Here is a 13,094-nt window from a genome sequence, read left to right on the forward strand (position 1 = left end):
CCAGTGGCGCCATTTCTTGGAGCTCGCCTGGGCTCGAAAATTGGGTACAAATTTCTATTCAAAATTATCATACGTTTTGATCTGTATCTTTGTATGAGTTGATATTTTGTTAAGACATATATAACAAAAGTAGTAGATAATCATAAGTTCTTTCCAACGAAATCAAGAAAAAGGGGGCTGGCCCCTTTTTTTTGGGGGGGGTGGCAAGAAACTCTTAGAGTCTATTACAAATTACATAAAAACGATTAAGATTTCGTAATGCATTATAAAAGCAAAGTTGTTATTTGTAGCAATATCTATCTAGAAAACTCATTGCAACACCCATTTATTACGTAATTAAGGATTTGTATACATTATCTGAAAGTGTGTGTGTGTGTGTGGGGGGGGGGGGGGGGGTAATTCTAAAATTATATCGATTATTCATGGTATGATTAAAAACAGAAATCACAAGGAAGACCTACTCGTTACTCGTAACGAGATCGTATCTAGTTAGGGTCTTCCGTCTTCAGCGGAAGACCCTTCTATTATTGTAATGTTTCTTTTTCACTTTTCTTATTATTAAGGTCTTCCGTTTCCAACGGAAGACCTTATTGTTATTGCTTTGTTTCTTTTCCTCTATTATTAAGGTCTTCCGTTTCCAACGGAAGACCTTATTGTTTTCGTACTGTTTCTTATTATTATTATTAAGGTCTTCCGTTTCCAGCGGAAGACCTTATTGTTTTCGTACTGTTTCTTTTTATTATTATTTTTTTTTTCCAAATTTTGTGCACGCAATTTCTCGGAATCTATTCGACCGATCTCAACCATTTTTTCACAGATGTTAGGGCGTGATCTAAACTTAATACATTTTTCTTAATTTTTTCGTAGTCACTTCCGGTACCGAATTGTCGGCCATTTTGTAATTTATGACGACCCATTTTGTGCAGCTATAAACTCGGAAACCATAAGAGATATGAATATGAAATTTTCAGGATAGGTAGACAATAGTTTGAAGTTGTGCAGCATGTAGTTGTTTAATGCCTGTTGCGCCATTTCTTGGAGCTCGCCTGGGCACGAAAATTGGGTACGAATTTTCATTCAAAATTTTCACACGTTTTGATTTATATCTTTTTATCAGTTAATAATTTTTAAAGACATATATAACAAAAGAGGTAGAGAATCAAAAGTTTTTTCCAACAAAATCAAGAAAAAGGGGCTGGCCCCTTTATTTAGGGGCCAACACACTCGTAAACTCCATTACAAATAACTTAAAAACAATGAAGATTTTGTAATGTATTATAGAAGCAAAGTTGTTGATCGTACCAATATCTATTAGAAAAAAATTATTGCCACGCCCATTTATTACGTAATTAGGGATTTTTAAGGGCCAAAGAACTTAAACTTTGACGCAATATAACTAGAGAAGTAGAAATATTTTGTAAGACATCATAGAAGAAAATGTGTTTGAATTAATGATTTAAATTGATTCCACTTATCAAAACACGAATTTCTGTCCCCATTAAGGATCTAGAGGGCTGGCCCCTAAAATATTCAAACATTTGTATCTCAAAAATGATCAACAATTTTAAATACGTGTAAGAACAAAAAGTGTTAGTATTCTTAAGACCTTTTCAAAGAAATCAAGAAAAAGGGGCTGGCCCCTTTATTCAGAGGCCAGGGCACTCTTAAACTCTATTACAAATAACTTAAAAACAATGAAGATTTTGTAATGCTTTATATAAGCAAAGTTGTTGATCGTACCAATATCTATTAGAAAAAATTATTGCCACGCCCATTTATTACGTAATTAGAGATTTTTAAGGGCCAAAGCACTTAAACTTTGACGCAATATAACTAGAGAAGTAGAAATATTTTGTAAGACACCATAGAAGAGAAAATGTTTGAATCAATGATTTAAATCGGTTCCTCTTATCAAAACACGAATTTCTGTCCCTATTAAGGATTAAGAGGGCTGGCCCCTAAAATATTCAAACATTTGTATCTCAAAAATGATCAACAATTTTAAATACGTGTAAGAACAAAAATTGTTAGTATTCTTAAGACCTTTTCAAAGAAATCAAGAAAAATGGACTGGCCCCTTAAATTAGGGGCCAGGGCACTCTTAAACTCTATTACAAATACCTAAAAAACGATAAAGATTTTGTAATGCATTATAGAAGCAAAGTTGTTGATCGTACTAATATCAGTTTGTAAAACTCATAGCCACACCCATTGATGACGTAATTAGGAATTTTTAGGGGATTTAAAAATTAAATCTTTAATGTGCTGTATGTGAAATGTGAGTGGAAATTCTGAAATTTCATTGATATTTTAATGTTATCGTTTGAAAAATTGAACGGAAGACCTCCTCGTTACTCGTAACGAGATCGTATCTAGTTTATTATTAAGGTCTTCCGTTTCCAACGGAAGACCTTATTGTTTTCGTACTGTTTCTTATTATTATTTATTAAGGTCTTCCGTTTCCAACGGAAGACCTTATAGTTTTCGTACTGTTTCTTATTATTAAGGTCTTCCGTTTCCAACGGAAGACCTTATAGTTTTCGTACTGTTTCTTATTATTATTATTATTTTTTCCAAATTTTGTGCACGCAATTTCTCGAAAACTATTCAGCCGATTTCAGCAATTTTTTCACAGATGATGAGTCATGATCTGAATTTCATATGTTTTTGAAATTTTTGTTGTCGTCACTTCCGGTATCGATTTATCGGCCATTTTGTAGTTTTTTTAGGACCTATTTTGTGCAGAGCTGATCTCAGAAAGTATCAGAGATATGACTATGAAATTTTCAGGATAGATAGTCTAAAGTCTGAAGTTGTGCACTATTATTTTGTTTTACGCCAGTGGCGCCATCTCTTGGAGCTCGCCTAGGCACGAAACTTGGGTACGAATTTTTATCCAAAATTTTCATACGTTTTGAACTGTATCTTTTTATCAATTGATATTTTGTAAACACATATATGACAAAAGTGGTAGAAAATCAAAAGTTCTTTCCAACGAAATCAAGAAAAAGGGGTTGGCCCCTTAAATTAGGGGCCAAGGCACTCTTAAACTCTATTACAAATAACTTAAAAACGATAAAAATTTTGTAATGCATTATAGAAGCAAAGTTGTTGATCGTACCAATATCTATTAGAAAAAATATTGCCACGCCCATTTATTACGTAATTAGGGATTTTTAGGGGCCAGAGTACTTAAATTTTGACGCAATATAACTAGAAAAGTAGAAATATTTTGTTAGACATCATATAAGAGAAAATGTTTGAATTTATGATTTAAATCGATTCCACTTATCAAAACACGAATTTCCGTCCCAATTAAGGATCAAGAAGGCTGGCCCCTAAAATATTCAAACATTTGTATCTCAAAAATGATCAACAATTTTGAATGGTTGTAAGAACAAAAAATGTTAGTATTCTTAAGACCTTTTCAAAGAAATCAAGAAAAAGGGGCTGGCCCCCTTTTTTTTGGGGGGGGGGCAAGAAACTCGTAAAGTATATTACAAATTACATAAAAACGATTAAGATTTCGTAATGCATTATAAAAGCAAAGTTGTTAATTGTAGCAATATCTATCTGGAAAACTCATTGCAACACCCATTTATTACGTAATTAGGGATTTGTATACATTATCTGAAAGTGTGTGTGTGTGTGGGGGGGGGGGTGATTCTAAAATTATATCGATTATTCATGGTATGATTAAAAACAGAAATCGCAAGGAAGACCTACTCGTTACTCGTAACGAGATCGTATCTAGTTATTATTATTTTTTTTTTTTCCAAATTTTGTGCACGCGATTTCTCAAAAATTATTCAGCCGATTTCAGTCATTTTTTCAGAGATGATGAGTCATGATCTGAATTTTATATGTTTTTGAAATTTTTGTTGTCGTCACTTCCGGTACCGATTTATCGGCCATTTTGTAGTTTTTTACGACCTATTTTGTGCAGAGCTGATCTCAGAAACTATCAGAGATATGACTATGAAATTTTTAGGATAGGTAGTCTATAGTCTGAAGTTGTGCACTATTATTTTGTTTTACGCCAGTGGCGCCATTTCTTGGAGCTCGCCTGGGCACGAAAATTGGGTACGAATTTCTATCCAAAATTTTTATACGTTTTGATCTGTATCTTTTTATCAGTTGGTATTTTGTTAAGACATATATAACAAAAGTGGTAGAAAATCAAAAGTTCTTTTCAACGAAATCAAGAAAAAGGGGCTGGCCCTTTAAATTAGGGGCCAATACGCTCGTAAACTCTATTACGAATAACTTAAAAATGATAAAGATTTTGTAATGCATTATAGAAGCAAAGTTGTTGATCGTTACAATATCTATCAGAAAAAATCATTGCCACGCCCATTTATGACGTAATTAGGGTTTTTTAGGGGCCAGAGTACTTAAACTTTGTCACGATATATCTAGAGAAGGAGACATATTTTCTTAAGTATTGTAGAAGATAAAATGTCTGTCTTAATAATGATAATCAATTCCACTAATCAAAACACCAATCTCTGTCCCCATTAAGGATCTATAGGGCTGGCCCCTAAAATATTCAGTCATTTGTATCTCAAAAATGAAAAACAATTTTAGATAGGTGTTAGAACAAAAAATGTTATTATTCGTGAGACCTTGCGAATGAACTCAAGAAAAAGGGGCTGGCCCCTTAAATTAGGGGCCAAGAGACTCGTAAACTCTATTACAGATAACTTAAAAATGATAAAGATTTTGTAATGCATTATAGAAACAAAGTTGTTGATCGTAACAATATATATCAGGAAAAATCATTGCCACGCCCATTTATCACGTAAAAAGGGATTTTTAGGGGCCAAAGTACTTAAACTTTGACGCAATATATCTAGAAAAGGAGACATATTTTGTTAAGCATCGTAGAAGAGGAAATGTTTGCATTGATGAATTTAATCGATTCCATTAATCAAAACACCAATGTTTGTCCCCATTAAGGATCTAGAGGGCTGGCCCCTAAAATATTTAATCATTTATATCTAAAAAACGAACAACAATTCTAGATAAGTGTAAGAACAAAAAATGTTAGTAGTCGTGGGACCTTTTAAATGAATTCAAGAAAAAAGGGCTGGCCCCTTAAATTAGGGGCCAAGACACTCGTTTAGTCTATTACACATATCTTAAAAACGATCAAGATTTTGTAATGCATTATAGAAACAAAGTTGTTGGTCGTAACAATATCAGTTTGTGAAACTCATTTCCAAACCAATTGATGACGTAATAAGGGGGCTAAAATCTTAAACCTTAAATGTGCTGTATGTGAAAAATCAAAACTCTTTGTTAAGCATTTCAAGGGATATTGACAATGGTATGCATTATCGGAGAGGGAGTGGTTAAGAGGGGAATTCTAAATTTTCATTGATATTTTAATCGTATCGTTTAAAAATTGAACGGAAGACCTACTCGTTACTCGTAACGAGATCGTATCTAGTTATTATTATTATTTTTTTCCAAATTTTGTGCACGCGATTTCTCGGAATCTATTCGACCGATCTCAACCATTTTTTTACAGATGTTAGGGCGTGATCTAAACTTGATACATTTTTCTTAATTTTTTCGTAGTCACTTCCGGTACCGAATTGTCGGCCATTTTGTAATTTTTGACGACCCATTTTGTGCAGCTATAAACTCGGAAACCATAAGAGATATGAATATGAAATTTTCAGGATATGTAGACGATAGTTTGAAGTTGTGCAGCATGTAGTTGTTTAATGCCTGTTGCGCCATTTCTTGGAGCTCGCCTGGGCACGAAAATTGGGTACGAATTTTCATTCAAAATTTTCACACGTTTTGATTTATATCTTTTTATCAGTTGATATTTTGTCAAGACATATATAACAAAAGACGTAAAGAATCAAAAGTTCTTTCCAACAAAATCAAAAATAAGGGGCTGGCCCCTTCATTTAGGGGCCAAAACACTCGTAAACTCTATTACAAATAACTTAAAAACGATAAAGATTTTGTAATGTATTATAGAAGCAAAGTTGTTGACCGTACCAATATCTATTAAAAAAAATTATTACCACGCCCATTTATTACGTAATTAGGGAGTTTTAGGGGCCAAAATACTTAAACTTTGACGCAATTTAACTAGAGAAGTAGAAATATTTTGTTAGACATCAAAGAAGAAAAAATGTTTGAATTAATAATTTAAATTGATTCCACTTATCAAAACACGAATTTCTGTCCCCATTAAGGATCTAGAGGGCTGGCCCCTAAAATATTCAAACATTTGTATCTCAAAAATGATCAACAATTTTAAATACGTGTAAGAACAAAAAGTGTTAGTATTCTTAAGACCTTTTCAAAGAAATCAAGAAAAAGGGGCTGGCCCCTTTAATCAGGGGCCAAGACACTCTTAAACTCTATTACAAATAACTTGAAAACGATAAAGATTTTGTAATGCTTTATAGAAGCAAAGTTGTTGATCGTACCAATATCTATTAAAAAAAAATATTGCCACACCCATTCATTACGTAATTAGGGATTTTTAAGGGCGAAAAATCTTTAACTTTGACGCAATATAACTAGAGAAGTAGAAATATTTTGTTAGACATCATAGAATAGAAAATTTTTGAATTAATAATTTAAATCGATTCCACTTATCAAAACACGTATTTCTGTCCATATTAAGGATCTAGAGGGCTGGCCCCTAAAATATTCAAACATTTGTATCTCAAAAATGATCAACAATTTTAAGTAGGTGTAAGCACAAAGATTGTTAGTATTCTTAAGACCTTTTCAAAGAAATCAAGAAAAAGGGACTGGCCCCTTAAATTAGGGGCCAGGGCACTCTTAAACTCTATTTACAAATACCTTAAAACGATAAAGATTTTGTAATGCATTATAGAAGCAAAGTTGTTGATTGTACCAATATCTATAAGAAAAAAAATAGCCACGCCCATTTATTACGTAATTAGGGATTTTTAAGGGCCAAAGAACTTAAACTTTGACGCAATATAACTAGAGAAGTAGAAATATTTTGTAAGACATCATAGAAGAGAAAATGTTTGAATTAATTATTTAAATCGATTCTACATATCAAAACACGAATGTCTGTCCCCATTAAGGATCTATAGGGCTGGCCCCTAAAATATTCAATCATTTGTGTCCCAAAATGATCAACAATTTTAGATGGGTGTAAGAACAATAAATGTTAGTATTCTTAAGACCTTTTCAAATAAATCAAGAAAAAGGGGCTGACCCCTAAATAAGGGGCCAAGACACTCGTAAACTCTATTACAAATTACTTAAAAACAATAAAGATTTTGTAATGCATTATAGAAGCAAAGTTGTTGATCGTAACAATATAAGTTTGTAAAACTCATAGCCACACCCATTGATGACGCAATTAGGAATTTTTAGGGGATTAAAACATTAAATCTTTAATGTGCTGTATGTGAAATGTGAGTGGAAATTCTGAAATTTCATTGATATTTTAATGGTATCGTTTGAAAAATTGAACGGAAGACCTCCTCGTTACTCGTAACGAGATCGTGTCTAGTTATTATTATTTTTTTCCAAATTTTGTGCACGCGATTTCTCGGAATCTATTCAACCGATCTCAACCATTTTTTCACAGATGTTAGGGCGTGATCTAAACTTAATACATTTTTCTTAATTTTTTCGTAGTCACTTCCGGTACCGAATTGTCGGCCATTTTGTAATTTTTGACGACCCATTTTGTGCAGCTATAAACTCGGAAACCCTAAGAGATATGAATATCAAATTTTCAGGAAAGGTAGACGATAGTTTGGAGTTGTGCAGCATGTAGTTGTTTAATGCCTGTTTCGCCATTTCTTGGAGCTCGCCTGGGCACGAAAATTGGGTACGAATTTTCATTCAAAATTTTCACACGTTTTGATTTATATCTTTTTATCAGTTGATATTTTGTTAAAACATATATAACAAAAGAGGTAGAAAATCAAAAGTTCTTTCCAACAAAATCAAGAAAAAGGGGCTGGCCCTTTTATTTAGGGGCCAAAACACTCGTAAACTCTATTACAAATAACTTAAAAACGAGAAAGATTTTGTAATGTATTATAGAAGCAAAGTTGTTGATCGTACCAATATCTATTAGAAAAAATTATTACCACGCCCATTTATTACGTAATTAGGGATTTTTAGGGGCCAGAGTATTTAAACTTTGACGCAATATAACTAGAGAAGTAGAAATATTTTGTTAGACATCATAGAAGATAAAATGTTTGAATTATTGATTTAAATCGATTCCACATATCAAAACACGAATTTCTGTCCCCATTAAGGATCTAGAGGGCTGGCCCCTAAAATATTCAAGCATTTGTATCTCAAAAATGATCAACAATTTTAAATAGGTGTAAGAACAAAAATTGTTAGTATTCTTAAGACCTTTTCAAAGAAATCAAGAAAAAGGGGCTGGCCCCTTTATTCAGGGGCCAGGGCACTCTTAAACTCTATTACGAATAACTTAAAAACGAGAAAGATTTTGTAATGCTTTATAGAAGCAAAGTTGTTGATCGTACCAATATCTATTAGAAAAATTATTTCCACGCCCATTTATTACGTAATTAGGGATTTTTAGGGGCCAAAATACTTAAACTTTGACGCAATATAACTAGAGAAGTAGAAATATTTTGTTAGGCATCATACAAGTGAAAATGTTTGAAATAATGATTTAAATCGATTCCACTTATCAAAACACGAATTTCTGTCCCCATTAAGGATCTAGAGGGCTGGCCCCTAAAATATTCAAGCATTTGTATCTCAAAAATGATCAACAATTTTAAATAGGTGTAAGAACAAAAATTGTCAGTATTCTTAAGACCTTTTCAAAGAAATCAAGAAAAAGGGGCTGGCCCCTTAAATCAAGGGCCAGAGCACTCTTAAACTCTATTACGAATAACTTAAAAACGAGAAAGATTTTGTAATGCTTTATAGAAGCAAAGTTGTTGATCGTACCAATATCTATTAGAAAAAAATATTGCCACGCCCATTTATTACGTAATTAGGGATTTTTAGGGGCCAAAATACTTAAACTTTGACGCAATATATCTAGAAAAGGAGACATATCTTGTTAGACATCATAGAAGATAAAATGTTTGAATTAATTATTTAAATCGATTCCACATATCAAAACACGAATTTCTGTCCCCATTAAGGATCTATAGGGCTGGCCCCTAAAATATTCAATCATTTGTGTCTCAAAATGATCAACAATTTTAGATGGGTGTAAGAACAATAAATGTTAGTATTCTTAAGACCTTTTCAAAGAAATCAAGAAAAAGGGGCTGACCCCTAAATAAGGGGCCAAGACACTCGTAAACTCTATTACAAATAACTTAAAAACAATAAAGATTTTGTAATGCATTATAGAAGCAAAGTTGTTGATCGTAACAATATCAGTTTGTAAAACTCATAGCCACACCCATTGATGACGTAATTAGGAATTTTTAGGGGATTAAAACATTAAATCTTTATTGTGCTGTATGTGAAATGTGAGTGGAAATTCTGAAATTTCATTGATATTTTAATGGTATCGTTTGAAAAATTGAACGGAAGACCTCCTCGTTACTCGTAACGAGATCGTATCTAGTTATTATTCTTTTTTTTTTCTCCCACGTTTTCTCAAAAACGCTTCAGCCGATTTTTATAAAACTTTCAGATCTTGTTTATGACAAAATTTGTAAGAGAAGTACGAGGGGTTTTTTTGGTCGTCACTTCCGGTCCCGAGATATTAAAGATTTTATGTTTTTGCTTGTTCACAAGTTTTCTCTAAAAGTATTTAAGATAGAACTTTTAAATTTTCAGGGATGATAGAAAGTGTCCAGCTGCAGTGTACTACGCATATCCGAACGTCCGGCGTCACTTCCGGTCGTCACCGGAAGGAAATGAAAAACCTGAATTTTTCAATTTTTGGGATTTGATTTTTTTTATTATTTTATTCGATAGAAACGCACTCAAAACTTCTAAATATGAAATCCGTTTTAAAATCGATCCACGCATTCTTGAGATTTTGGACCCCAAAATCCTGAAGCGAAGGTCCGCGTAGCTCAGTCGTTAAAGTGTTGGACTTGTGCCCAGACGACCCGGGTTCAGTCCTTGAGTGCCGAATGTTTTTTCTCTCTTCTTTGTGTTTTGATTAATGATTTCGTCTTTAAAATGATGGATTTGAATGTTTTTCGTTTTTTTTGTCATAATTAAAAATAATAGCGGCTTTTTTCAGTATAAATATTGAACTCTTTTCTGTCAGCAGCTCTCTAAATTTAGACGCTCGTCGCATTGCCGGTATCAAAGACATGCCGAATGTTGTTTTTTTCATAATTTTGTTTTGTTTAATGATTTTATCTTTAAAATGATGGATTTTAATGTTTTCCGTTTTATATTTATTATTTATACAAAATAATAGCGGTTTTTTCCATTACAAATAGATAGCTAGTTTCTATCAGCAGTTCGCTAAATTCAAATGCTCGTCGCATCGCAGGCATCAAAGACGTGCCGCCAAAGTACCCCTGCAGTACGCTGGGTCGCTTTGCCGGCATCAAAGAAATGCCGCCATCTCAATGACACACACATATTTAGCAATGCACCCACGTTTAAGTAAGTATTCAACATGGCCTAAAAAGGAGTACTGATTAGTATTTATTCACATATACATGAATAGATACACACATGCATGTATATAAATGTGTTTATTGACATACGTTGCTAATATACTGATTCCCTAAACACTATAAAAAAACTAGAAAATCTCTCTCTCTCTCTCTCTCTCTCTCTCTCTCTCTCTCTCTCTCTCTCTCTCTCTCTCTCTCTCTCTCTCTCTCTCTCTCTCTCTCTCTAAAGTACAAATGTTTTAGCATTTAAATAAGAACTAGTACAGGTAACATGCAGTACAATGGATAGAGGCTAAATGTACATTGGCGTCCAAAAATTATACATGTATTTATTTCAAGTTACGGGATAATGTCTATGGATTCAAATAATTTGAAATTTATTGTTTAATGATTGTCTTCATACTGATTGGAAGTCAACGCTAAAAAGTCATTTTTATTAAAGATGGTGGACTTTTTCCTTTTTTTGTGCATGTCTATATACTGATACAAATTTGCTGCCTGAAGAAAAACCTCCAAAATTTATACACGTAACTATACAAACGAACGGGTGACTGCGATAAGGTTTGGAAATTGACCAGCCGTTTATGAGTGTTTGAGCCTAAGATAAACAGATGTTAAAAAATCAATAGTTACATCTTTCAAACAACGCTTATACATTGTTCTCACATATGTATTTTGTTTAGAAATTGTGTAATTTGTGATATTTAGAATTTAATATTCTGCGTTTAATATAGAAGTCACCTCCCTCCCCCCCCCCCCCATTTCATAAAATCATTTAGTTTTTCTGGCCCGATTTTCCTTGATCTTTGATCTTGGGCCTTTAATTTTAACTAAGTACCATTCTAGATTACTGTACTAATTACCAGACCAATTCGTTCATTATTAACAGAGTTATGAAGTTTTTGATATTTGAGTTTCAATTGTCGAGATTGACATGTACTGTAAAAAAATCATAACTCCGAAGCCCTTCACTCAATCCTAATGAAAATTCGTGAAAATAAACCTCGGACACCATTCTTATTGTCCGCCAAATATGCAGCGGATTGAACAATCAAGACGAAATTCCTGAGATTAAACGGCGCTTATTGCCTATACCGGGAAGTTTAAACTTAAACAGTACACGCACCGACCCCCCCCCCCCCACCCCTCCTATTCACAAAATCATTTAGTTTTTCTGGCCTGATTTTACTGGATCTTTCATCTTGAACCTTTATTTTCAACCTTGTTCAATTCTAGATTACTGTACTACATGTAATGACCAAATCCGAGATCCACACCTCAAAATTCTATTTTCGATTTATTTACGACGAAAATCAAGCGCAGGTCTTTTCACCCCCTCCAGACACAAAAACGCGTCAATATTTTAAATGACCTCGCACTGTTACCAAACCTGAATAGTCAGACATCTTACACGTTGTTTTTCATCTCATACAAAAACTCAGCTCTTCTCCGGGGGGAAACGCCCCAAATTCAAAGACAAATTCGGGAATTATTTCGCGTCAGCCATGTTTTGAGACACCTGCAAAGGATGTGTGTTTTAATCTCGCCGGAGCCGATTTGTTCTTTCTCTCTATTTCTTTCTCTCCTTTTTATTTAATTTTCTAACTAAAATATGCAATATAAATGGGTTGTTGGACTGTAGTACAAGTTGAAAAACACTCTTTAATTAAGATTTAGACAAAAACAGTCTTTTATTATTAGGGTCTCCCTTCTATTCTTATTGTTATTAGGGTCTTCCGTTTACAAAGGCAGACCCTCTATTTTTCTTTTCATTACAGGTCATTAGACCTGTTATTAGGTCAAAAGACCTCTTATTTAATATAAAATAAAATGGGGCTGGTCCTTTAAATAAGGGATCCAACGGGGTGTATAATCCTTCATCCATCACTCTTTTAGATCACATCTGCATTTCCTGATATGTTTCGTTGATGAAGATAAAAGGCAAAGTCATTTCCTCTTCTAAAAATCGGACGGAAGACCTCCTCGTTGCTCGCAACGAGATCGTGTCTAGTTATTATTATTATTTTTTTCCACAAATTTTGTGCACGAGATTTCTCAAAAACTATTCGACCGATTTCGACCATTTTTTCAGAGAAGATGAGTCTTGATGTAAACTTCATACGTTTTTGAGATTTTTCCTGTCGGCACTTCCGGTACCGATTTATCGGCCATTTTGTACATTTTTACGACCTATTTTGTGCAGAGCTGATCTCAGAAACTATCAGAGATATGACTATGAAATTTTCAGGATAGGTAGTCTATAGTCTGAAGTTGTGCACTATTATTTTGTTTTACGCCAGTGGCGCCATTTTTTTGAGCTCGCCTAGGCACGAAAATTGGGTACGAATTTTCATTCAAATTCTTCATACGTTTTTATCTGTATCTTTTTATCAGTTGATATTTTGTTAAGACATATATAACAAAAATAGTAGATAATTAAACGTTCTTTCCAACAAAATCAGGAAAAAGGGGCTGGCCCCT

This window comes from Magallana gigas, chromosome 9 (assembly GCF_963853765.1).
Source record: "Magallana gigas chromosome 9, xbMagGiga1.1, whole genome shotgun sequence".
NCBI lineage: Eukaryota > Metazoa > Mollusca > Bivalvia > Ostreida > Ostreidae > Magallana > Magallana gigas.